We start from the raw sequence: 26,398 nt of genomic DNA on the forward strand, positions 1-26,398 counted from the left end.
AAAAAATTATGTACTATACTGGAAATATGTACTTAAAACACGTTGTGGAGGCAGCTGATAAACAAGCCTGCCAGGCATCTGGTCTTCAACTGGAACACTCAGTCGAAAAGGGACCCTGGTGGCTCCAGTCAGCACAGCTGACTGAGCTGCTAAAAGTCAGGCTGGCCGCAGCATCAGTGGAGCAGGCAGACAGGCTCCGTGCCTGGCTCCTGGGAAGTGGCCCACATGTCCCTCCAGCTCCTAGGCAGAGGGACAGCCAGGGGGCGCAGTGCACCGCCCCAGTTTCAGGTGCCAGCCCAAGTGCCGGCTCAGCAGCTCCCACTGGCCAGGAACTATGGCCAATCGGAGCTGCGGGGGCAGTGCCTGTGGGCGGGGGCAGTGCACAGTGCCCCCTGGCCGCCCCTCTGCCTAGGGGCCAGCTGGACACGTCACCGCTTCCCGGGAGCCACCTGAGGTCAGCGCCACCCGGAGCTCCCACACAACAACTCCCTGCCCCATCGCCGAACCCCTTCCTGCACCCCAACCTCCTGTCCCAGGCTGGAGCCCCCCCCCACACACACTCTGAACCCCTCAGCACCCCAAACCCCTGCCCGGCACCCCCTCCTGCATCCCAAACCTTTGATTCCAGGCCCCACCCCAGAGCCTGCACACCCAGCCGGAACCCTCACCCCCTCCCTCAGTGAAAATGAGCGAGTGAGTGAGGGTGGGGGAGAACAAGCGACAGGGGGAGAGGGGGGGAGTAAGTGGGGGCGGGACCTCAGATGGGGTGGGGCCTTAGGGAAGGGGCGGGGAAGGGAGTGGGGCAAGGGTATTCAGTTTTCTTAAATTAAGAAGTTGGCAACCCTAAGTCTGCCCTAGACAAAAGCATGTGCATTTACATGCTTGAATCAAGTTAGCAGACAGGTAACAAAACAGCATGGCTTGATTACAAGAAAGGACAGTGAAAGTATATTTGCATTTATGGTAAACAAAGTGATCAAGCTGATCAAGAAAGCAAACTGAGCAGAGGATAAAGAATGGGCTTGGTGCCTGCACCCTCAAGAACAAGCAACAGGGAAAAAGAAAAGGAGTACTTGTGGCACCTTAGAGACTAACAAATTTATTTGAGCATAAGCTTTCGTGAGCTATAGATGCATCCGATGAAGTGAGCTGTAGCTCACAAAAGCTTATGCTCAAATAAATTTGTTAGTCTCTAAGGTGCCACAAGTCCTCCTTTTCTTTTTGCGGATACAGACTAACACGGCTGTTACTCTGCAACAGGGAAAAGGAACTTTATCTGGTTTTACTTTTCAAAGAATATATTTTAAAGGTTTTTGGGATATAAAAGGGAAGAAGGGGGACTCCTTTGTTATGCATCACATAGGGGACAAAGGACTCAGCACCCACCGATTCTGAGAACGGTGGATCCTCCTTCCTAAGGGGCTGGTCGCTTGATGTAAGTCAAAGTTGCTTATGCAAATATTGTATCTTACTGAAGTTAAGCTTTAGTGACTAGAAACTGTTATTTTTGTTTTGTTTGTAATCATAACTTTCTTCTCTTGCTTAATATCACTAAAATCTATGTTCTTTATTAATAAAGATTCTTATTTTATTATAAATTCAACTCAGTGCTGTATATTGAGGTATAGTGTGCATCTTCAGCTACACTCACAGGCTGGTATGTGCACTGTCTGTTTAGAGATGGATTTGGTAATTTCTGTGAGTCTGCAATGACAGGGATTGGAATCTGCAGAGACACCACTCTGGCAATCTCGGGTTCACTGAATGTTACCCGCAAGGCAAGTATTAGACTGGCATAGTCTTGAGGAATTTGCTGCCAAGGCAAGGAGGCTGGAGTGTCAGGGAGCTGACACAGTTTAAGCTCCAGCTTTACTGAAGCAGAGGGGTAACACAGTGGATTCCAGTACTGGGCACCCTGAAGAGTGTCACAGTCTCTGACTCTGTATTTAATAAGTGATACTGTACTGCCACAGTATGTTAATCTGCATACTTTTATGCTAAACTTAGGTTGCTTCCAGATACAATTCACTGCAACTTTCACCTTGAATAATTTTAATGATTTCCTGCATTGAAATGGCAAGACCAAGAATATAGAAAGTGCACTGTATAGCACATTTTGGTTTTGAGACTGCTGTATCTTCAGAATCGTAGCAGATTTGTGCATCGTCAGTTCTGCATATAAATGGCACAGAATTCAAGAACAGTAAGAGATTTAATACAACAAATGCCTATCTGTAACAAATAGTGATATATATTAGACTACTAGTGCATCAGGACAGATGTTAATGGGAGGTATTTTGTTCAATGGGCATAATAAATCAGCTTCCAGGGCTGTATGAATCACATCCCTCTCTTTGTTGTCATATTGAAAAGTGACCTTGCAAGAATTTAGAAAAATAAACAAGTTTAGAGATATAACCAAATAACCAGGTAAGAGATTCATCCCATGAATGACTGAAAACATATCTGCCCACTTCCCTTTCTTCTGCACGTACTGAAGTTCTGCCCTTTTATATAAGGTCAGTTCCCCATCAGTGCTGTCATATCCACCAGAGAGCTCTACTGAAGCCCACGTACTGCCCATACAGCTGACTAATCTATATTACTCCACAGAATGCACAATTTTGCAGTTTGCTTGAAGTTATGCTATATCCTATAGGAAATAAAATATAAACAGCTTCCCAAATCTAAGCATCTTATTGCGGGGGGGAGGAACGACACAATACAGGCTCATTTGGTTGTTAATTTACCAAATGTCCTTTTTGCTTGGAGCACTGTGGCACCTAGATATAAAGTTACATTTTGAGAAATTTCTTGGCAAGCCACCTTAAATGTGTTGTACAAATGACGCTAGTTCAGACCGATCAAATTCCTTGTTCAGGCCACATTTGAGAAGCCTCTTTTTAAAAACAGAGGGTCTTTTACTTAAGAAAGAAAAGCTCTTAAGTCGAAAGGATATTTCTTCTCATAATGAAAAACATTAAGCCAACCATATCAAATATTTTGAACATGGATTCTTAAATATCTTTGTGACTAGCATCTATGGCTAAATAATAAAGATTCAGCAAACTGAAACCTCTGACAGGTTTCAGACTAGCAGCCGTGTTAGTCTGTATCCGCAAAAAGAAAAGGAGGACTTGTGGCACCTTAGAGACAAATAAAGAAATAAATTTGGTATTCTCTAAGGTGCCACAAGTACTCTTTCTTTTTGTGAAACCTCTGAGTGATAGTTCCTCTTGTACTGGCTCTTCTGCAATGGAGTCCTGTCAGCATGAACCACTGATCTATTTACATGAGTTGACTCTACAGTGCATGACTACTTAATTCATTTTCTCTTTCCTTTGAAGACTAAATGTTCTTGGGAATGATCTCTTTGCCTGACATGTTCAGATCTGGCAACTTGTTAATTACAGTAATTGTAATTCTTGACCCAACTGGCAGCCATAGTAATTGAAATACAGTCTTTTGAATATAGCAAAATTTGCAAAGTATCTCCTTAGCTTTCTGGGTCTCTGTTCAGGTAATCTGATGAAAAACACTTAGACCTTATTTTCCAGAGCAGATAAGTAGTTTTCTCCTGCAAAATGGGACCATTAATACTACTTATTCCTTGAATAATTCTTATACTTCTCCCCATATAGTCCTATAGCTTCTGAGCAATATGTTCAGGAGGTAAGCATTTGTATTTCCAAATGATTGGAGACAAATCTTTAGGATGTTTGGTCTCCCTAATACCACTTCAATCTCTCTGGTCACTCGATTACAGACCTAAAAGTCGCAATATTACAACAAAAAGACTTCAAAAACAGACTCCAATGAGAGGATGCTGAATTGGAATTAATTTGCAAACTGGATACAATTAATTTAGGCTTGAATAGAGACTGGGAGTGGATGGGGGTCATTACACAAAGTAAAACTATTTCCCCATGTTTATTCATAGAATCATACAATATCAGGGTTCGAAGGGACCTCAGGAGGTCATCTAGTCAACCCCCTGCTCAAAGCAGGACCAATTCCCAATTTTTGCCCCAGATCCCTAAATGGCCCCCTCAAGGATTGAACTCACAACCCTGGGTTTAGCAGGCCAATGCTCAAACCACTGAGCTATCCCTCCTGCCCAGCCCTGCCACTGTTCCTCAGGCATTCTTGTCAACTGCTGGAAATGGCCCACCTTGATTATCACTACAAAAGGTTTTCTCCCCCCCCCCACCTGCTGGTATTAGCTCATCTTAAGTGAGCACTATCCTTACAGTGTGTATGGTAACACCCATTGTTTCACGTTCTCTGTGTATAGAAATCTCCCCACTGTATTTTCCACTGAATGCATCTGATGAAGTGAGCTGTAGCTCACGAAAGCTTATGCTCAAATAAATTTGTTAGTCTCTAAGGTACCACAAGTCCTCCTTTTCTTTTTGCTAATACCAGTTTATTTTCCAAAAACACATACGACTTTTTCCATATACTTTCTTGCACAACAAAATTTACTGTTTAAAAATGCTCTCTTGCTCCATTTTACTACATTACTGTAGATCTATATTTATTAAAGGGGAGAAGATTCCTGGGGCCTGAAAACAATTATTTAAGAAAAATGGTTTTGGTGTCAAAACCAAGTTTCTGTGTTCCCATCATTGAAGGGTATGGGAGAAAACAGAACTCACACTAAGGGAATAAATGTTTATTTTGTTGCCTATTGTCCCATACACCTTAGGTTTCCATGGAATTTTGCAGACAATTAAAAGGCCTATTTTTTCCTACAAAATGTTGAATTCTAGTTTGCTAAAAATTAGAAACCTAACCTGCCTGCCCCAAAAAAATGAGGAAATAAACCACTAGTTTCAAAACTATCTGGCAACCAATCCAACAACATGCAAATAAGAGTCCCAAGCATGTTCCATGTGGGAGCTCCACTGTTCTCTTTAATTACTCCTTAAAACTGACAAAAAATAGGTAGTAAAAAGTGATCAAGGGGCAAGCACAAAAGAAAAAAAAGTGGCTGGCACTTGGAAGATGGCTTAATCACACACAGAGAACCTAAGTTAAAACAAAAGGAGAACAGGATAAAAGGAGTACCACCTCCAATAGAATTTAAGAAAGGACCATGCAAAAGGCTAAGTTAAAAAAGTTGGCACCTCAAACTGCTACAAGTTACACGGGTTTCTTATGACCCTCTAGTTGCCATTATGTTGGTGGGGACTGATGAACATTCTGGTCTCTCAGCACAATATGGATTGCTGGCAGGGATGATGAAGCACCAGTATACCCAGCTGTACCGTACACATGATTTCCTCACACCTGAAGAATACTCATCTATTCTCTTAGGGCAGTTGTAAGGTTCCCTTGATGCTGGTACAGCAGCACAAAGGCGACTTAGCAGGACTGAGAATCTGGCCTATTATGCATAGAATGAAACAGCAAGTTAACAGATGAGAGACCAACTTAATAGATGAGAAGTAAATATTCTATTCAGGTGAAATACTACCCATCCCTCCAATACCAGAAAAGTTTGGAAAATAATCTCCCCCTTTCAATTTCATAAGTTAAAAATGTCATTTTCCATCCACAACATGGAATACACAAGTATAGAGTTCCTATATCTACAAAATTAACAAGAAAGCTTTATAGTGAAAAAATGTACCCTACTTTTTTCTTCATATACACATTTTCTTCAAGCATTGTACACTGAACTTATCCTTTCTCCATACTTTTTTGTTGCTTCCACGTGAGACTTCTTTAAGTTTGCTTATAGGTTTCCCAATTTGTATTGCATCACTGTCAAACTTCATCTGTCTATTGTTTAATAGCCATTTTGAAGTACTAAAAAGAACCCAGCTGTCTAGTGAAAAACTTGGCCAAATAGAAAAAGCCCCATCCACCATCTTTAGTGTTAGCAAATAGTGAACACTGAGCCAATCAGCGAGACAACTGAATTTTTTTTTTCCCCGTATGGACAGCAGAATACCTTTCACAAGCACTGGAAGACCAGAGTCATCCAGCTAATGGGCATTCTTTCATAAACTCAAGGTAGACTGGCTTCTTGATTCAGTCCATGAACACTCACCTAAACACAAGGCATTCTCCACATGAAAAGAAATCTTAAACTATTCTTGTTTAAATGGAAACATGCAGCAACAACTTACTTTGGGAATAAGATTAAAATACTTAGGTTCAACTATAGATTGTTAAATATACTACCTGAATTTCTGCAAACGGGAGTCTAAATGGCCAAAACAGGAACAAAACCAAATTATCAAATTTGAGCTGAGGGCTAGATGACTCGAGAAATTGGTGCCAGGTATCTATAGATACGGCTCAAATAAATCTGGAGCAATTTAATATTGTCACTTGTTCAAGTCTAGCCCAGACTAAAAAATCCTGTCATCTGTTAAATTGGTTTATGGTCTCAGTCCAGTTCCCATAGCCTAGCGACTGTAGACAAAAAACACATCCACAGCTGCAAGCGGAAAGATTGGGCATAAAGACTAAACTCCCCACTTCAAGTTAGAGGCAAACCTCTAGAATATGGGAGACATACAGGTTGGGGAAGCATGAGAAATTATACACCTGTACTAGTTCTGTGGATACAGCTGTTCACCTCCTGGCTGAAAATATAGTGTTTTTCACATGCACTAAATTCATTAAAAGTGTATTGAACATGAGCAAATTTAATGTAATTTCCCATAAACCAGTTAACATCCTCATATATGCAGAACTGTTTATTATTAGCACTATAACTATATTGCTCCATTAACCTGAAACTCTATTATTTCTGGACACCTAGACCTTCACTTATATCTTTTTTTCCATGTCCCACTCCCACGTTTTCTAACTATTCTCCAAACCCATCTGTTGATATGATTAGCAAATTTTAACTTGAGTAATTACATTCTGCGTGTTTACACTTCCCCATACTCTCACTGGATAGGATATTTTTTATTTCCTGTTCTTAACCATTGTATAATTTTGCTGTCTGATATTGAACAGTTGCAGCATTTCACCCGAAAAGTGACAGAATTTCAGGGATAGATGGAGTAATCCTTGTATACAGTTTGTACACAGTTGCAGTCTGTGTTGCACTCTGGAATGAACAACTTTGGCATAATCATAGAATCACAGAAATTCAGGGCTAGAAGGGAACTCAAGAAGTCATCATGTCCAGTCCCTCCATCCTGAGGTAGGACCAAGTATAACTAGACCACCCCTGACAAGCTTTTGCCTAACTTGTTCTTAAAAACCTCCAATGACAGGGTATCAACAACCTTCCTTGGAAGCCTATTCCAGAACTTAACTAACTTTATATAGTTAGAAAGTTTTTCCTAATATTTAACTTAAATATCCCTTGCTGTAGATTAAGACCATTACTTCTTGTCCTACCTTCAATGGACATGGAGATCAATTTATCACAGTCCTCTTTAACAGCCCTTAACATACTTGAAGACTTATCAGGTCTCCTCCCACCCCTTGATCTTGTTTGTTAAAGACTAAACATGTCTAGTTTTTTTAACTTTTTCTCATAGGTCAGGTTTTCTAAGACTTTTATCATTTTTGTTGCTCTCCTCTGGATCCTCTCCACATCTTTCTTAAAGGGGTGACAACCAAAACTGGATGCAATATTCAAGCTGATACCTCACCAGTGTTCAGTAGAGCAGGACAGTTACCTCCCCTAATTTTATATACAACTCTCCTCTGAGTACACCCCAGAATGATATTAGCCTTCTTTGCAACCGCATCTGTCAAGGTTCCTCCCCCACTCTGAACGCTAGGGTACAGATGTGGGGACCTGCATGAAAAACCTCCTAAGCTTAACTTTACCAGCTTAGGTCAAAACTTCCCCAAGGTACAAAATATTCCACCCTTTGTCCTTGGATTGGCCGCTACCACCACCAAACAAATACTGGTTACTGGGGAAGAGCTGTTTGGAAACGTCTTTCCCCCGAAAATACTTCCCAAAACCTTGCACCCCACTTCCTGGACAAGGTTTGGTAAAAAGTCTCACCAATTTGCATAGGTGACCACAGACCCAAACCCTTGGATCTGAGAACAATGAAAAAGCATTCAGTTTTCTTACAAGACGACTTTTAATAGAAATAGAAGTAAATAGAAATAAAGAAATCACCTCTGTAAAATCAGGATGGTAGATACCTTACAGGGTAATTAGATTCAAAACATAGAGAACCCCTCTAGGCAAAACCTTAAGTTACAAAAAAGATACACAGACAGAAATAGTTATTCTATTCAGCACAGTTCTTTTCTCAGCCATTTAAAGAAATCATAATCTAACACATGCCTAGCTAGATTACTTACTAAAAGTTCTAAGACTCCATTCCTGGTCTATCCCCGGCAGAAACAGCATATAGACAGACACACAGACCCTTTGTTTCTCTCCCGCCTCCCAGCTTTTGAAAGTATCTTGTCTCCTCATTGGTCATTTTGGTCAGGTGCCAGCGAGGTTACCTTTAGCTTCTTAACCCTTTACAGGTGAGAGGAGCTTTCCCCTGGCCAGGAGGGATTTCAAAGGGGTTTACCCTTCCCTTTATATTTATGACAGCATCACATTGTTGACTCATTCAGTTTGTGATCCATTATACCCCCAGATTCTTTTCTGCAGTATTACTGCCAAAGTAGTTATTCCCCATTTTATAGTTGTGTATTTGATTTTTCCTTCCTAAGTGTAGTACTTTGCACTTGTCTTCATTAAATTTCATCTTATTGATTTCGAACCAATCTTCCAATTTGTCAAGAGCATTTTGATTTGCAATCCTGACCTCCAAAGTGCTTGCAAGCCCTCTGATGTTGGTGTGACCCACAAATGTGGTAACATACTCTCCACTCCATTATCCCCTTGAGTTTGGGGCTTGTGTTCTATTACTGGGTGGGCAAAGGAGAGCTTGAGATGGCTGGGTCTTATTTTATCTATTTACATATATTGAGCATATGGATTTTAGTAATAAGTATATGACGAAAGACAACTTAATTTTTCTCCCTAGTGACTAGTGATTGCAGCAGGAACAACAATTTCAGGGATAGATGAGCCTAAAGTGAACACTGAGACAGGCTGCCAGATTCTAGAACCCTCCACAGTGAGGCAGGGCTACTCCACCATTTCTTCTTGGCTCCCAGACCAGGCAAGTCTTATTAACTCCAACTCAGGATGACAGAAGTTAGAGATTCTCTAAGATAACATGTGCTAGCAATAGATACAGGAGATCTTGCAGGAAAAAATCCATAGGAACAGTGAGCTCAGAAGAAAATTTAGGCTAATTCTTAAGGTTTGCCATTTTAAGTAAAGAATAAAGGAACACCCCTCCAGAAATGGGCTGAAGTTTGAAAACTAAAATAGTATGTTGTATTGAGATGGGAGTAGGGACTCAAACTATTACATCTAAACACATATAGTAAAGGGATCAGGGAGACAACCATTGTCCCTGAACATCTTATAGAAACATAACTTTTTGTGGTGGAAAAAAAATGCCATTTTACCCTCTCAAAGTTTCTACCAATTCCCTTTTTGTGGTCATTTCGTGGGATGCAAGCAATTGGATATGACACCATCATTAATATTTAAATAAGACTTTTCATTTCTAGAACATCTCCATATCTCAACACTTTAATTGTCTGACTTAGGTAAGTCACTTAATGTAACAGAGTGAGCAAAAGAACTCAAAGTACAAGACTGGAAGTCTGGTGATCATACTATGTACTTTCCTCAGCTACTGATGTATTAATGCAGCCAAGGTAGATCACTGTAATATTTTCACCTATCTAGTGCTAGCTGTACCAATATGAATTTCCAACTCTGCACTTTTAGCTGTGTGTTAATTAAAGTAAACTTGGGAGAGTCCCTACTGCACCCGTTCTCAATAAAAAAATATACAGATCAAATGCTAAGACAAATCAGTTACATAATTGATTACCCGCAGGGGAAATTCTGGTGAGGACATTCTAAGAAGAATCTAATGAACTGCATACTCTACAACACTTTACTGTCATTTTAGTACAAATCAAGAATCTGAGCTCTTTAAATATATCAAATACAACTCAAAGGGAGAGACCAGGACAATCCATTCTTCAAAGAAGGCAACTAGTACAGTGGAATCACAGGTGAAGAGTGCTCAATCTCCGATTTCAGAACATGAAGTCAAACCCACGTGATGCAAAAATCAGGCAGCTGCAGACTAGAGTAGACCATAAAAAAATAAAAACACAGAACAACAATTTCCTGCTGAAACCAACTGATGGGGTCCTAATAATAAAAATAGAAAGCAGAACAGAAATCAAATGCCAAATCAATCTAGTCAGTGTTTCCTTCTACTCCAAAAGATTTCATGATCCACCGTGAAGTTACAGATAGATCCAACAGATAGATCCAACACCACAAATATTGAAAGGGACTATTCTTTGAATATTGTCACAATGTTACCAAGTTTAAAACTTTACCACCATTTTTCAAATATTCTTGTGGTGGAATTCGATATGGAACTTCTCTGCTACTAGCCTCCATAGAAGAGAGAATTTAGAAATGAAAAATATTAGAAATTGGGTAATCATCTGGCAACAAGTTTTCCTTGTGTTTGTTGTTTTAAGTAGCAAGGAGAATGCCTAATTTTAATATATGTTCTCTTCAAAATAGCTAATAATAATACTTTTTTTTTTTAATTTTCAAAGCACTATACAAACTCTAATTAATAGATCCTGTTAAACACGTCCCACATTTCAGACAAAATAAACAAGTCCGCCAAGAATTCTATCTAGCGATGAAGTAAACAATCTGGTCAACCTAACTAGATCAAACGTCTCTCAGCTCTGGATCAAGTACTGTGGATGATGAGACTTCTGGAAAATAGAACAAAAAGCTCATCTAAAGAAGTGATCAGCTTAATGAAAAAACCTGACTGCATGAAGGGAGACCAAAACACGAGTAACATGAGACCGCTCAATTTCAAGAGAATACAGCATGGTCAGAAAGAGCCAATGGTGCTAACATTATTCAGCTATTTTACTACAGTAACTCCTCACTTAACGTTGTAGTTGTTCCTGAAAAATGCGACTTAAAGTGAAACGATGTTAAGCGACTCCAATTTCCCCATAAGAATGAATGTAAGGGGGGGGAGTTAGGTTCCAGGGATTTTTTTTTTGCCATACAGTGCAGTACTGCACTATAGTTGGGAGGTGCCCCCGCCTTACCCACACAGGCACCGCCCACTGGCACTGGAGTCAATGAGGCAGGCAAGGAGGCTGAAGGTGTTGTAGGCTAGGAGAAGCATGTTGCACAGCAGCAGTGGCAGCTTCCCCTACTCTGCAAGCACCAGGGGTGGGGGGGAGGGCTCAACCCTTGGCCCGCCCACTCCACTCCTTCCCCCAAACCCCCACCCTTAACCCACCTCTTCTTCCCCCCCTTTACTCCGCAAGCCGAGTCCTCGCTCCTCCCCTCTCCCTCCTGAAAGCCGCAAGCCAGCTGATTGCTGCGGGCAGCAGGTGGGGGGAGGAGGGGGAAGGCGCTGATCCACGGGGTCTGCCAGTGGGCGGGAAGCGCTGTGGAGGGGGGCATAGGGGAGCTGATGGGGGGCTGCCAGCTGTGGACAAAGCAGGCAGCCAAACAACATTATAGCAAAGCATTGCACAACTTGAAATGGAGCATGTTCTGTAATTGACCAGGGACGTAAGATTGAAACAACATTAAGTGAGAGGACATTAAGTGAGGAGTTACTGTACTGATTAACCATATCGGAAGAACCAAAGCAAAATCCTTATATGATGATGATCCAATCAGACAAACTTAGATCTGAACTTGAAACAAAATCCAATATATGACATTTAATAGATGCCACTAAAAAAGCAGAATGGCTGAAATTCAGAAGACTGAAATAATAAATTATAAATGCAACAATGAAAAAAGGTGGAAAGATCATCTAGCCAGATGTTGGAATAACTCAAGATAATCGGTGAGAAAAATTCCAAGATACTGTGAACATTTTCCAGAAATCGAAGTATGGTGTGCCATTGTTGCCAAGGTGGCCAATGGCATTTTGGGATGTATATGTAGGGGCATTGCCAGCAGATCGAGGGACGTGATCATTCCCCTCTATTCGACATTGGTGAGGCCTCATCTGGAGTACTGTGTCCAGTTTTGAGCCCGACACTACAAGAAGGATGTGGAAAAATTGGAAAACGTCCAGCGGAGGACAACAAAAATGATTAGGGGACTAGGACACATGACTTATGAGGAGAGGCTGAGGGAACTGGGATTGTTTAGTCTGCGGAAGAGTAGAATGAGGGGAGATTTGATAGCTGCTTTCAACTACCTGAAAGGGGGTTCCAAAGAGGATGGATCTAGACTGTTCTCAGTGGGAACAGATGACAGAATGAGGAGTAATGGTCTCAAGTTGCAGTGGGGGAGGTTTAGGTTGGATATTAGGAAAAACTTTTTCACTAGGAGGGTGGTGAAACACTGGAATGCGTTACCTAGGGAGGTGTGGAATCTCCTTCTTTTGAAGTTTTTAAGGTCAGGCTTGACAAAGCCCTGGCTGGGATGATTTAGTTGGGGATTGGTCCTGCTTTGAGCAGGGGGTTGGACTAGATGACCTCCTGAGGTCCCTTCCAACCCTGATATTCTATGATTCTATGGTGTGCGAGAAATAAAAAGTAAATGAATAGTCATAAAAATGATGGAAAACATTTTTTCCATTAACATTAAGATTTTGAAATAAAGGTATTACTTTGACTTGGACAATAGGTTTTATAAGTTGCTGGAACTGACTTAACATATGTTTGTCAAATACTGTGCTTAGATACTATGGTAATGGCGTCACAGAAAATCCAGAACGATTATTTATTTATTTATTTCCGAACATAACTGACACCCTTCTAGGTACATATAATAGCAACAACCACCTCAAAAATTATTCACAGACAACTTCAGTTTGTAGAAAAATATACAAATACTATCAATAAAGCTTCACAGTTACAGAGCACAAATTAAATGAAAGGAAGGGGTGAATTATCTCCAGTTAATTATCACAGCTCAGATACTTTTTCAGCTGAGAAATGAGATGAAGTACAGATGAGGCAAAGCATTACTATACAGAAATGTGGTTCCAGGCAACAGAAGCTTTAGAGAAGGCTTTTAAATCAGGAGAGTGGTGGCTAATAGCGGATGAATGGAGGGAGAAGAAAAGGGACAGACACAATGAATGAAATCATGGCTCTTTGGGAGTTTTTTCATTGACTTCTATAGAGCCAGATTTCATCGGAGGTCTGCAAGGTAAACTGAAGAAAATTAATGCAAAGTCTTAAATAAAGACACTTTAGAACTGAACCCTAAAAAGACTAGGAAATCAGGAAGCTACATAAGGAAGAATGTACGTATGGGTTGATTGGAGGGGGGAGAAATGGGTTAGGAGAGATGCCATATGTATCTTTTTGTACGGTATGCGACAGAAGGCAGCTAGTAGCAAATTTCTGGGACATGAAGGGACCATGGAAAGTTGTTGGGACCAGAAATTGGAATGGTTAAGGCAATACAAGACATAGACAAAGATTTCAGCTGAGGTAATATCAAGATAATGGAGCATGTGAGCTAGTTTGCAGAGATCACAACAGGCAAATTTACAGACACTGGATAGAAAATATGGAGGAAAAGTTCTTTGCCGAGGATGATGCAAGGTTGTAAAGTAAAGGAAAAATGGGAGTTCTGAATTGTTAAGGCTAATAAAAGAGACTAATCTATGTTTGAAGATGTGCCCTTAGCTCAAGACAAGGTTGTCTGTGTTAAGCATTTAGCCAGAGGAAGCTGAGACAGCCAGAAAAATGTGACCGAAGTTACAAGGAACTAGGTATGCGGAAGAATTGTTGCTGGTAGAAAGAACAGAATTGGGAAAGGAAAATGTTAAGACAAAAAAAGGAAGTTATGGCTAGGAACAGAGTGCCTAATGATAATATAAAAATAAATAAAAAAGTGCAGTGTTGTTGTAGCTGTGTTGATCCCAGGATATTACAGAATCAAGGTGGGTGAGGTAATATCTTTTATTGGACCTACTTCTGTTGATGAAAGAGACAAGCTTTTGAGCTTACACAGAACTCTTCCTCAGGTCTGGGAAAGGTAGTCAAGAATGCAGATAAGTACAAAGTGAAACAGATTGTTAAGCATAAGGAGTTAACGCATGTTGCAAGAGACCATTCAAATCCTTCCTCAGAAAACTCCAAGAGAAAATATACAACTTCATCCCCCAAATCCCACCAAATGCGCCTCCTACATACTTCCCAAGATATGCAAACCAGGGAACCTAAGCAGATCCACAGCACTCTTACTGAAGGAACATCAGGGCTCATAGACTTTAAGGGACCATTGTGATCATGTAGTCTGGCCTCCTGCACATCACTGGCCACAGAACCTTACCCACCTACTCCTGTAATAGACCCATAATCTCTGGCTGAGTTACTAAAATCCTCAAATCATGATTTAAAGTCTTCCAGTTACAGAGAATCCATCATTTACTCGAGTTCATATTAGCAAGTGACCCATGCCCCATCTTGCAGAGAAAGGTGAAAAACCCCAGTCTCTCTCACAATCTGACCTGGGGAGAAATTTCTTCCTGACCCCAAATGTGGTGATCAGTCAGACCCTGAGAAATATGGGCAAGACCCACCCAAAAAACATTTGGGAAAGAATTCGCTGTAGTAACTGAGAACCACCTCATCTAGTATCCCATCTCTGGCCATTGTAGATATTTGCTCCTAGCAGTCGCAAATGAGCTACATGGCAATCTAATCATACCATCCCCTCCATAAAAGGTATCAAGCTCAGACTTGAAATCAGTTAGGTTTTTTGCCCACATTGCTCTCTTTGGGAGGCTGTTCCAGAAATTCACTCCTCTGATGGTTAGAAACTTTAGGCTTGAAATTAGACAAAACTTGTTAATAGCCAGTTTCTATAGAAATCACCTTCAAATCACTGAAACTCTGCAACATTAACCACCACTCTCAGAACATCATTCTCGTCAACATGGATGTTGCTTCCCTATACACCAACATCCTCACCATCACGGCATCGTTGCCTGCTTCAGATATATACAAGACAATGGCAAACAAGTTTACATTCAAAATCAAACACTTTGTCCAAACAATGGGTGCCGCCATGGGTACTAGGATGGCTCCCCAATAAGCTAAGCTCTTCGTGGGCCACCTCCAGGAAGAATTTCTGGACAAATGCACCAAGAAACCATTGATATACCCAAAATGCATCCATTATATTTTCATCCTCTGGACAAATGACTTAAATTCCCTCACAGATTTCCATCACAACTTCAGCAATCACTAGCCAGCCATCATATTCTCTCCAGAACACTCCCACACCAGCATCAACTTCCTGTATATCACAATCAGCATCACAATGGAACCCTACAGACAACTCTATACAAGAAACCCATAGATCACCACACTTATCTTCACAGATCCAGTGACCAAACACACCAAGAAATCTGCTATCTACAGCCAGACATGCAGGTACCACAGAATATGCTCTGAGGAGAAAGTCTAGGATACACATCTTAACACACATAAAACCACCTTCACCAAACAAGGACATTCTACCAGAGAAGTAGATTGAAGCATGGAACAGGCCACCCAAAAACCCCAAGAGAACCTGTTTCAATACAGAGAAAAAAAAACAAAACACTAACATACACTCTTATTTGTCACATACCACCCCACTTATATGGGGAATCATTAAACAATAACAATCCATACTTGATGGGGATCACATCCTGAAAGAACACTTTCCCTAAACCCGTCATCTGGCCTTCAAACAACCTCCCAGTCTTTCCAAGCACATCATCAGAAGCAAGCTCCCCAGAGGCAAGGCACACCAACTCAAAGCGGCACCAGACCCTGCCATAACAGATGAAAAACCTGCAGCCATACCTTCACTGCTATGATGATCAATACCCCACCATGACACACCTTTCCAGATCCATTGGTCCTAAACATGCCTAACATGACATGTGGTGTACCTCATCCAACGCACTAAATGCCCCCAATAAAAACTATATGGGTGAAATGAGACAATCACTACACTCTCGAGTGAATCCAAACAGAAAAATGATCAAACATAAAAACCCCTTATTACCGAGGGCAAACACTTTTCACAAAACGATCACTCCATATCTCATTTGTCCTTGGCCTCAAAGGAAATCTGCACAACACCTTCAAAAGACAAGCCTGGGAGCTTAAATTCATAACTTTGCCAGACACTAAAAATCATGGCCTCAATAAAAACACTGGATTTATGGCTCATTAAAACAATCTGTAACCCACTAACCTGCCTTTGTCCTACAATCACAGAGGTGTTAGCTCCCACTTTCAACTTGAATTGTCACTTGCAACATTTTAACTCCTTATGCTTAACAATCTATTCCAGCTTGTATTTATCTGAGAGTCTGAGTACCTTTTTCAGACCTGAAGAAGCCTGCCTCTTTCACCAACAGAAATTGGTCCAACTAAATATATTACCTTACCGACTTTGTCAACAATTTTATTAGACACATTATAAACTTCCATATTAAAATTTACTGTTTTGCATAGACAAGGAGGAGGAATATGGAGTATGTTAAAGAAACTGATCAATGATTTATAAAATAATCTGTTACTGGGACATAACATGAATGACCACAACAGCTTCAAAAATTATGTGACTGTGTATATATTCTCTTTCCTTTCACTGTGAAGCCGCAAGCTGTATTCCTAGTAGCATAGTGTGCTGTGTGAGACTGTAATTAGCAGTAATAACCAGTAAGTACTGCTGGCTTCTCTAAGACCCAGAGGAAACCCAGAATGTTTTTTTAAATACTCCTCCAAGGAAAAAAATGCCCACTATCCTCTTGTACTAAAAGGAAAAGAGGCAGGAAGAAACCAGCCTTGTAATGTGCATTCTGCAATTGATTTTTCCCAGTTTTAGTTTGGGGTTTGATATTTGTTATGACGATGAGAAGGAGGATGCCAGCATGGAACTCAAGAGACCTGGGTTAAATTGCCTGCTCTGCAACAGACTTTCTGTGTGACCTATGTTAAATCATTTAGTCCTGGGCTACACCTAAAATTTATATTGGCATAGATATGTTCAGTCAGAGGTGTGAAAAAACCACATCACATAGCCATTCCAGCATGCCCAGCATAAACACAGCTGTGCCGACAGAAGAGGGTTTGTTTCTGCATAGCTAATGTCGTTCAGGGAAGCGGTGTTCCTACACCAGCAGAACTGCTCCTCCATCAACACATGCTGTATCTATATTCGGAGGCTGTGCCAACACACCTATATTAGCACAGGTACAGTTTTCACGGCCTTAATCTCTGTGCTTCAGTTCTCTCTCACGGAGGGGTGTTGAGAGGATAAACACTAGAGCTGGTGAGGAATTTTTCATCAGGGGCATTTTCCATTTCGAGGATAATAGAGCTGAAGAGAGAAAGCTATTCAAAAGCTGATGCAAGTGTGTCTATCTTGGATACTTCATGGCCCCATTATCATAGTATCTGAGTGTTTCACAATCTTTATGTATTTTTACAGGGGTCTGGAAAATAGAAATATGCTCCTGTGAAAAATTTAGTGTTTTTGAAAAATGTTTTGAGAGAAGGTGTTTCCAGAAAAATTCTGTTTACAAAATGGAATTTTTCAGCTTTCTCGCTGCCTGCCAGGAAGGCTCTTGCGAGTTTCACAGTCAGGCAGCCAAAAGAGCTGAGATACTTGGCCTCTCTGGCCCCAGAGCAATGAGGAGGCTGAGTATCCCAGCTCTTTGCTTCTCTGGTTGTGGAGCTGCAGAAGAAGGTTGAAAGCCAGGTAGGCAAAGAGTCAGGGTGCTGAGCCTTGAGGAAGCTGAAATTGAGAAGGCCCTTCCAACTGGCTAATTGGGAAGCAGTCATCTCAATTTTACTGATGAATTTTTTTTATATATATATAATTTTTTTTGCAAAATTGATATTTCCCTATGAGAAAATTTTGACTTTGCAAAATGGGCATTGAACTCAATGATCTAGCCAGTTTTCCATCCACCTTATAGTTCATTCATCCAATCCATACTTCAACTTGCTAGCAAGACGACTGTGAGAGACCATGTCAAAAGCTTTACTAAAATCTAGATATATCATGTCCACCACTTTCCCCAAAGCCAAAGAGCCAGTTATTTCATCATAGAAGGCAATCAGGTTGGTCAGGCGTGACTTGCTCTTGGTGAATCCATGTTGACTGTTCTTGATCACCTTCCTCTCCTCCAAGTACTTCAAAATGGATTCTTTGAGGACTTGCTCCATGATTTTTCCAGGGACTAAGGTGAGGCTGACCCATCTGTAGTTCCCCAGATTCTCCTTCTTCCCTTTTTTAAAGACGAGCACTATATTTGCCTTTTTCCAAAAGTCCAGGACCCTCTCCCAATAGCCATGAGTTTTCAAAGATAATGGCCAATGGCTCTGCAATCACATCAGCCAACTCCCTCAGCACCCTTGAATGTATTAGATCTGACCCATGGACTTGAGCATGTCCAGCTTTTGTAAATAGTCCTTAACCTGTTCTTTTACCACTGAGGGCTGCTTACCTCCTCTCCCCATACTGTGTTGCCCTGTGTAGCAGAGTGGGAGCTGACCTTGTCTGTGAAGACTGAGGCAAAAAAGCATTGAGTACTTCAGCTTTTTCCACATCATCTGTCACTAGGTTGCCTCCCCCATTCAGTAAGGGTCCCACACTTTCTCTGACCACCTTGTTGCTAACATACCTGTAGAAACCCTTCGCTACCCTTCACATCCCTTGCTAGCTGCAACTCCAGTTGTGCTTTGGCCTTCCCGATTATACCCCCTGCATGCTTGAGCAATATTTTTATACTCCTCCCTAGTCATCTGTCCAAGTTTCCACTTTTTGTAAGCTTCTTTTTTGTGTTTAAGCTCACAGAAGATTTCTCTGTTAAGCCAAGCTGATCGCCTGCCATATTTGCATGCACATCGGGATGGTTTGTTCCTGCGCCCTCAATAAGGCTTCTTTAAAATACAGCCAGCTCTCCTGGACTCCTTTCCCCCTCATATTAGCCTCCCAGCAGATCCTGCCTATCAGTTTCCTGAGGGAGTCAAAGTCTACTTTTCTGAAGTCCAGGGTCCGTATTCTGCTGCTCTCCTTTCTTCCTTTTGTCAGGATCTTGAACTCGACCATCTCATGGTCACTGCTGCCCAGGTTGCCACCCAATTCTACTTGCCCTACCAATTCTTCCCTGTTTGTGATCAGCAGGTCAAGAGGAGCACAGCCCCTAGTTGGTTCCTCCAGCACTTGCACCGGGAAGTTGTCCCCAACAGTCTCCATAAACTTCCTGGGTTGTCTGTGCACTGCTGTATTGTTCTCCAAGCAGATGTAAAGGTGATTGAAATCCCCCAATCTTTATTACTGAGGACGATATGTGAGAAGGAAAGAATCCAGCATAATATAAACTGATAAAGTCTATTTACACCTGCAATATAACTTTGTGAAGATGGACAAAAAGGACATTTCAGTATTATCATATCCTTTCCGACCTAAGCAGGTCTAAGACAATATAAGTATTACTTCTTCTTGGGTTATTGAGATGTTGTTTCTTTATGATGAGAAAATGAGGACCAGTGGTATGGATGGTGTCTCTCAGAGAGGCAATCCTAGATCTGTGCTACAAACACTTTGCGGCACAACTTTGTTTCATGCTCCTGTCAACACATACATTTAGATGGCCAGAAGTGCATAAATCAGTCTAATACTATATTGATTCAGTTTTTCCACTGCTATAGAGACTACCTAGTGTTACAAACTGCTGACAGTCTGTATATTCATACTGATCTGCTGTATTTATTATGTCCCTTATCCCTCTGACACTAGCATGCTCTTTGAGCGCAGCCTTTGGAAAGGGAGTAGTATTAAAATAGTGTGTCAGGATTATACTGAAAATAAGTCCCACTAGACAGGATTCTGCTCCAAAAGTAGACTATTAATGTCATACATCTGACATATACATAGAAGAATTCTCTTTTTGATTTGAAAATTACCTCTGTATATTTTGGCGCAAAGAAAGAAAATCTAATTAAATATAATAAAAATGTAATGAAATAAACCTGCATTTTTCTATTAAGCTCACTTCCAGTTTTTTGTAAATATAATTTTTATCTTTTGTCTCAATGTTTTGCAGACGCCTACTGAGCCTTAGTTTTTCCTGTTCGATCACTAGTGAAATCAAATTTCAAGTTTATTCCATATCATTTAATAAAAGTGCAGTTCTGCTATGAAAATCTGAGAGAAAGGTCTATAAATTATATAAAATGTATCTATTTGATTTTAAATTGCCATAGCAACACTTACATCTTCAATGTTAAATGTCAGTTTATATTTATGGAATATTGTACTCATAATATATTTTGGGAAACTGCAACAAAAACCACCACACTTTTATTTTAGAATACGAGTCTGAGTGACATGACTACATCTCCAACATATTTAAATTTAGTTAGCATTTAGCACCTACTGTTTACGTCAAATCACTTCAGAAAAGTCTTCTGTTCTCAATCAAACAACATTTGCCTAAATCAAATAATTAATACTGCACTTACAAGGTTTAATTATGTTAATCACCTTATTACTAGTCCAAGTCGCACTATGACCACTGACACCTACGGTTGCAGGCTGTAATACATAGGTATATGCAATTTGTGCCATCAGACTCTGCTCATTGAAATAAATACAGCTAAAATTGTAAAATAATAATTACATCAGATAGATAGTATTTAAAATTGTAATATATTTGAACAACATCCAGCACAACGATGCCCCAATCCTGGTTAGGGCCTGTCAGTGTTACTGAAATGCAACCTAGAAACAAACTTAGGACTACTTTAGTGTTCTATTGCTTGAGTTTTAATGCTTTAATATCAGAATATTCTTAGATAGGCACCCCATCAAACCTTTAAGTTTGCTTAGATTTCTCATCGTATTTTTTAAAATGGAAAATTATGTATTTTCTTATAATTAGCCATTAAGAGTTAAAAATTCAGTGGCACGGCAGTACTCAGGGAAGTCAGCAATCATAAAATATTTTCAATTAACAAAACATACACACATCTTTTAACCTCAAAATTCTGCTTTTAAATGTGGAACTTTGAATTCTCTGCACATTCTAGCTGCCTCTGGGCATAATTATAGTACACACAACAACAACGTTGTATAGGACTTCAATTACACTTTGATGTAATTCAGAATACTTCTGATGTTGACCTGGCAATTTAACATGGACTGCATCTATGTGATTCTGGATGTTTCCAGGTTTTCTTTCCCATACTGTCTATGTTTTATTAATGTTGCTTTGTTTTTATGTCTAAGATTTGATCTGTTTTTGCTCTGCTCTACATTTTGATTAAAAAGTAATATATCTGTCAGGCCAGGTTTCTTTTTTGTTAAATTATGTAAAATCAAAGATAGGTGTTCAAAATAATATTGGCTCAGTTATTTATAGAATACCATTCACATTTAACCCTTTATAAAAATACACCCCAAAAATACATTTATAAAAGACAACGGAGCATAAGAGTTCCTTTGAGCCTGTCTCGGATATATTTGTGAAGTGTGTTGTGCCAAAGAGGTTTCACCAGTTTAACTGACAGCAAATTAGGTTTATTATGTAACAGAGTGCACAGCAGCAGCATTAAGCTCTTAAATGATACTTTTTAGTCACAGACATCAAGTATAGATTTTACAGGTAGAGCAACTTGTGAGGTTGCTTGCTTGCTTGTTCAAGGTTACACAGCAAGTCAAAGGCAGAGACTGGAACAGAACCTGGGTTTCCACCATATTGCCTTTGGAACCAGAGTGTGTTACCATGCAAATGTCTTTCATTCTGCCCTAAAATACTAATACAGATTTCCTGGACAAATCCATAACTAAAAATCAAATATTAATAACATGACTATTTACTTTTTTTTTTCCTCCAAAGAGCTAAAGGTTCTAGTGCATTGTTAGAAATTAATGAGAAGCAGATTTTTATTTTTAAAAGTTAAGCTATTTCTAATGAGTATCATAAGAAGTCAAGATGGCCTAACATATCATAATAGATCTGTCACATTCTTCAGTTTTTTTAGTGTAAATTTATCAAAAAGTGAAAGGTTTTGACTAAATATAACAGGAGTGCCTTAAATCTAAATTTCACATCATAACCAAAAAATCAGTTTTATTGTGGTTGTGCCCAAAGGCTATGGATATCAAATTAGATAGCTAGATAGAGAGATAGATATTAATAAGGTGTGGTATAAAGGTTTTATCAGCATGAATTTGGAATAGCTGAATTACTCATGAGAGGCAAAGCCACAAGTGAATTAAGCAGGTTATTTGAAACGCAGTAATAAAACCTTTATACTTCACATATATTCTGTATCTGCTACATGTTTTGCAGAAAAGCTTTTCAGGGAGCTTTTCTATATTTTATTGGTAATATTTCTCTACACCTCTTTCTATAAAGTTAGGCTCCACTAGCACCATGTGTCCAACTCCTTTTCTGAAGGGGGAGAAGAAACCTATAACTAGAGTCATCAAGAGGTTATCTTGTGATGCAGGCAGACCAGGTGCCACCTCATGCCAAAGCCCCAGGCCAATTCATTTGTGTATTAGTATAGATCAAAGTGATTGTTAAATGTGTAAGAGTGTATTTGATGTTTAAACTTAATGAAAACTAATGGGATGTTACATACATTGTTTTCACTTACCCATATCCCGTTATACTATAGTAACAAATGTTTACATTGTGCACACCTCTGTGACTAAATAACCCCTCAAACCAGAAAGAAGCCTTGTGGAATGCAAATGAAGAACTTTATCAGAAAAATGATAATTTCAAAGCAAGTGGTCATTGTGTGTGATGATCGGAGGTCGAAGACTCTAAATGCATTTCTCACTGTCTATCATCAAAGGAAGAGACCACCTGTCAGCTTGTTTTCTGTGAGAAGAAGCTATAAGTATGGATTCAGGGAAAGATTCTGCAACTCTGGACTCTCTGAATTGTAACAGGGCAAAATAACAAAACAAGATGACTGAGATCCCCAGAGTTATACTGGATAGCCCTGAGAGACTTTTAGGAAACTCTCATATTGCTACAACACCTGCTACCATTTGGAATTATAGACTCTGACTCACCTGTACATATATTTTACCTGCTTGAACCTCTCAATAATGGGGTAAGTGACTGGCTTCTTGGGACTGGAAGCAATTTAAATGTGGCATGATTTTTGGTCTAAGTGACTTTTTATCACGAAGTCCAGTTTGTCTGGGTGGCAAGACAGACTAGAGAGTCTAAGGAGACTGTCTGTGACTCTACGGTAAAACTGGTATAGTGATCCAGAAGTTCACATTTGTTACTGGATTGGTGAAATCTAATTATAGAACACACCACAGGTTTGGGGTGTCTGCTCTGTTTTCTGACAGTCTGCCTGGAGGTAGGCATTCATGGTCGTGAGCCATTCTATACAGTGTGACATATCCAAAATAGATTTTCCATACATCACAGTGTCACAATTTTAAAGTTTGCTGTCTTAAAACAGCAAAGGTAGTAAAAAGCTTTCCCCACCATTGGAAATGATGGTTTTGGAGATAACTTTAAAAAGGCTTTATATCAACATGCTCAGGAAATATAAGAATGGTTAATAGCCATTGATGGACTTATCCTTCATGAACTTCTCTAGTTCTTTTTGACTCTAGTTACACTGATAGCCTTCACAACATCCCCTAGCAATGAGTTCCACAGGTTGATAGTGTAACAGTGTGTTGTGTGAAGAAATACTTCCATGTGTTTGTTTCAAACCTGCTGCCTATTAATTTCTTTCAGTGACCCCCTGATTCTTGTGTTATGTGAAGGGGTAGATAACTATTCCTTATTCACTTTCTCTACATGATTTTATAGGCCTCTATCATATACCCGCTTAGTTGTCTCTTTTCCAAACTGAACACTCCCAGTCTTATTAATCTCAGAATACGGAAGCTGTTCCATACCCTTAAATCATTTTGGGTTGCCCTTCTCTGTACTTTTTCCATTTCTAATACATCTTTTTTGAAATGTGATGACCAGAACTGAATGCAGTATTCAAGGTGTGGGAGTACCATGAATAGTGGCATTTTGATATTTACTGTCTTCTTATTAGGGCTCCATGTCTGACATGGAGGTCACGGAAGTCATGGATTCCGTGACTTTCCATGACCTCCGTGACTTCTTCAGAGGCCAGTGTGGCTGACCCCAGGGCCACCCAAGCAGCTGGCTCTGGGGCTAGCTGCTCAGGTGGCCTCCAGGACAGCCACACCAGCAGTTGCAGTGCTTGGCCCCAGGCAGCGGTCCCCAGCCGGCTGGAGCAGCCGCAGTCAAGGGCAGCGGTCCGTCAGGCCGACTGAAGCAGCTGCGGTCTGCAGCCCCAGGCAGTGGTCCCCGGGCAGCCAACTGTAGCAGCCATGGTCTGCAGCCCCTGGCAGCTGGTGCCACTGGCTCCAGGTGCGCCCCCAATAGCGGCCTCCCCGGTGCCTCTTCCCTCCGTCCTCAAGATTTAATCAAGGGTATTTTAAGTATAAGTCATAGACAGGTCACGGGCCGTGAATTTTTGTTTATTGCCCAGGATCTTTTCATCACTTTTACTAAAAATACTTGTGACTAAATCGTAGCCTTACTTATTATCTATCCCTTTTGTAATGATTCCCAACATTCTGTTAGCTGTTTTGACTGCCACTGCACATTGATTGGATGTTTTCAGAGAGCTATCCACAATGACTCCAAGATCTCTTTCTTGAGTGGTAACCGCCAATTTAGACTCCATCATTTTATATGTATAGTTGGGATTATGTTTTCCAACATGCAGTACTTTGCCTTTATCAACACTAAATTTCATCTGTCTTTTTTTGCCCAGTTACCTAGTTTTGTAAGATCCCTTTATAATTCTTTGCAGTCTACTTTGGACTTACCTATCTTGAGTAATTCTGTATCATCTGCAAAGTTTGCCACCTCACTGTTTACCCCTTTTTCCAGATAATTTATAAATGTGTTAAACAGCACTGGTTCCAGGACAGTACAGATCCTTTCGGGACACCACTACTTATCTTTCTCCATTCTGAAAACCGACCATTTATTCCTATCCTTTGCTTCCTATCTTTTAGCCAGTTCCTGAGCCATGAGAGGACCTTCCCTTTTATCCCAGGACTTCTTACTTTGCTGAAGAGCCTTTGGTGAGAGTTTTTGAAAAATTGAGCAGAGGGCAGGAGAGGCAGTCAACAAATTTTTCACAAGTAGCCCCTAACTCAGTGTTCCTCGTTTTCTGAGTGCACAGTTTGAGGCACCTGAGGCCTGATTTCCAGAGGTGCTGGGCACTCACAACTGCAACGGAAGTGTATGGGATCTGTGAATGCTCAATTCCTATTACAGTAAGGCTGTGTAGTTGATAGGAATGAACATAGAGCTAGGTGTGAGAAGGTCTTGCTTTCTAAACTGGCACTGCCATTCACTCACTGTGTGGGCTTGGGCAGGTCACTTTGCCTTTCTGTCTCAGTTTCTTCATCTGTAAAATGGGAATACCACCATTTACTTGCATACCTCACAGAGGTGTTGTAAGGATTAATTAGTTTATGCATATACAGCACTTCATACAAATAAAGCAAAATAAAAATGTTAAGTACTCTGAAAAATCAGTTTGTAGATATCTCAAGTTGGGCATTCAGCCACCCAAAATTAGGACAATTTTGGCCTTAATCTCTCTGTGCCTCAGTTACCTTGTCTGAAAAATACTACTTTTCTGTGTCACAGCAAGTTGTGAAGATAAATTCATTAATGTTTGAAAGACATTTGGATATTGTGATGAGCGCTAAGGAAAATCCCACAAGGGAATTAATAATTCTGTATTCTGGGGAAGGTATGGATGGTGTGCAGTAAGTGAAGTATATAGAGCTACCCAATGAATGAAGACAACAATCATTAGTGAACGGCTGCCTCACTCCCTGAACACTGACCATCCTGTGGACGGAATGAGGCAGCAGTCCTATGGGGGAAAAAAATAGTATGTGATCATGTAATTAAAGACTATTATCTAGGCGTGGCAGAGTTCAATTTATTTATTTTAAAATTTCAAACAGATATCAATGTTTATTTTTAGGCTTTTTATTTTTATTGCTTTAATTTTTCAGTTTGGGGAAATTATGTGGGGTTAGAGAATTATTTAATGACAGTAGATATTAAGATTCAGAAAGCTAAAGCTCTATAACCATTAACACACAAATTGTCAATATAACAGGTCAAAATATGCATAGTAAATATCCTTAAATCAAACTAATAAGTTCTCAATCAGCATTTTTTTTTAACTTTGCCTATTTATAAATTTGGATCATCATCAAGGGAATTGT

The 26,398-nt window shown here is 40.2% G+C and overlaps 1 protein-coding gene across 1 annotated transcript in view; it reads right to left on the bottom strand.

Annotated features, from left to right (window-relative positions):
• The window catches only part of CWF19L2 (CWF19 like cell cycle control factor 2), a 165,695-nt gene that overhangs the window by 40,068 nt on the left and 99,229 nt on the right, over window positions 1-26,398 (bottom strand). The window lies entirely within an intron of this gene.

Source organism: Lepidochelys olivacea (assembly GCF_965140295.1).
Source record: "Lepidochelys olivacea isolate rLepOli2 genome assembly, chromosome: 1".
NCBI classification, from domain to species: domain Eukaryota; kingdom Metazoa; phylum Chordata; order Testudines; family Cheloniidae; genus Lepidochelys; species Lepidochelys olivacea.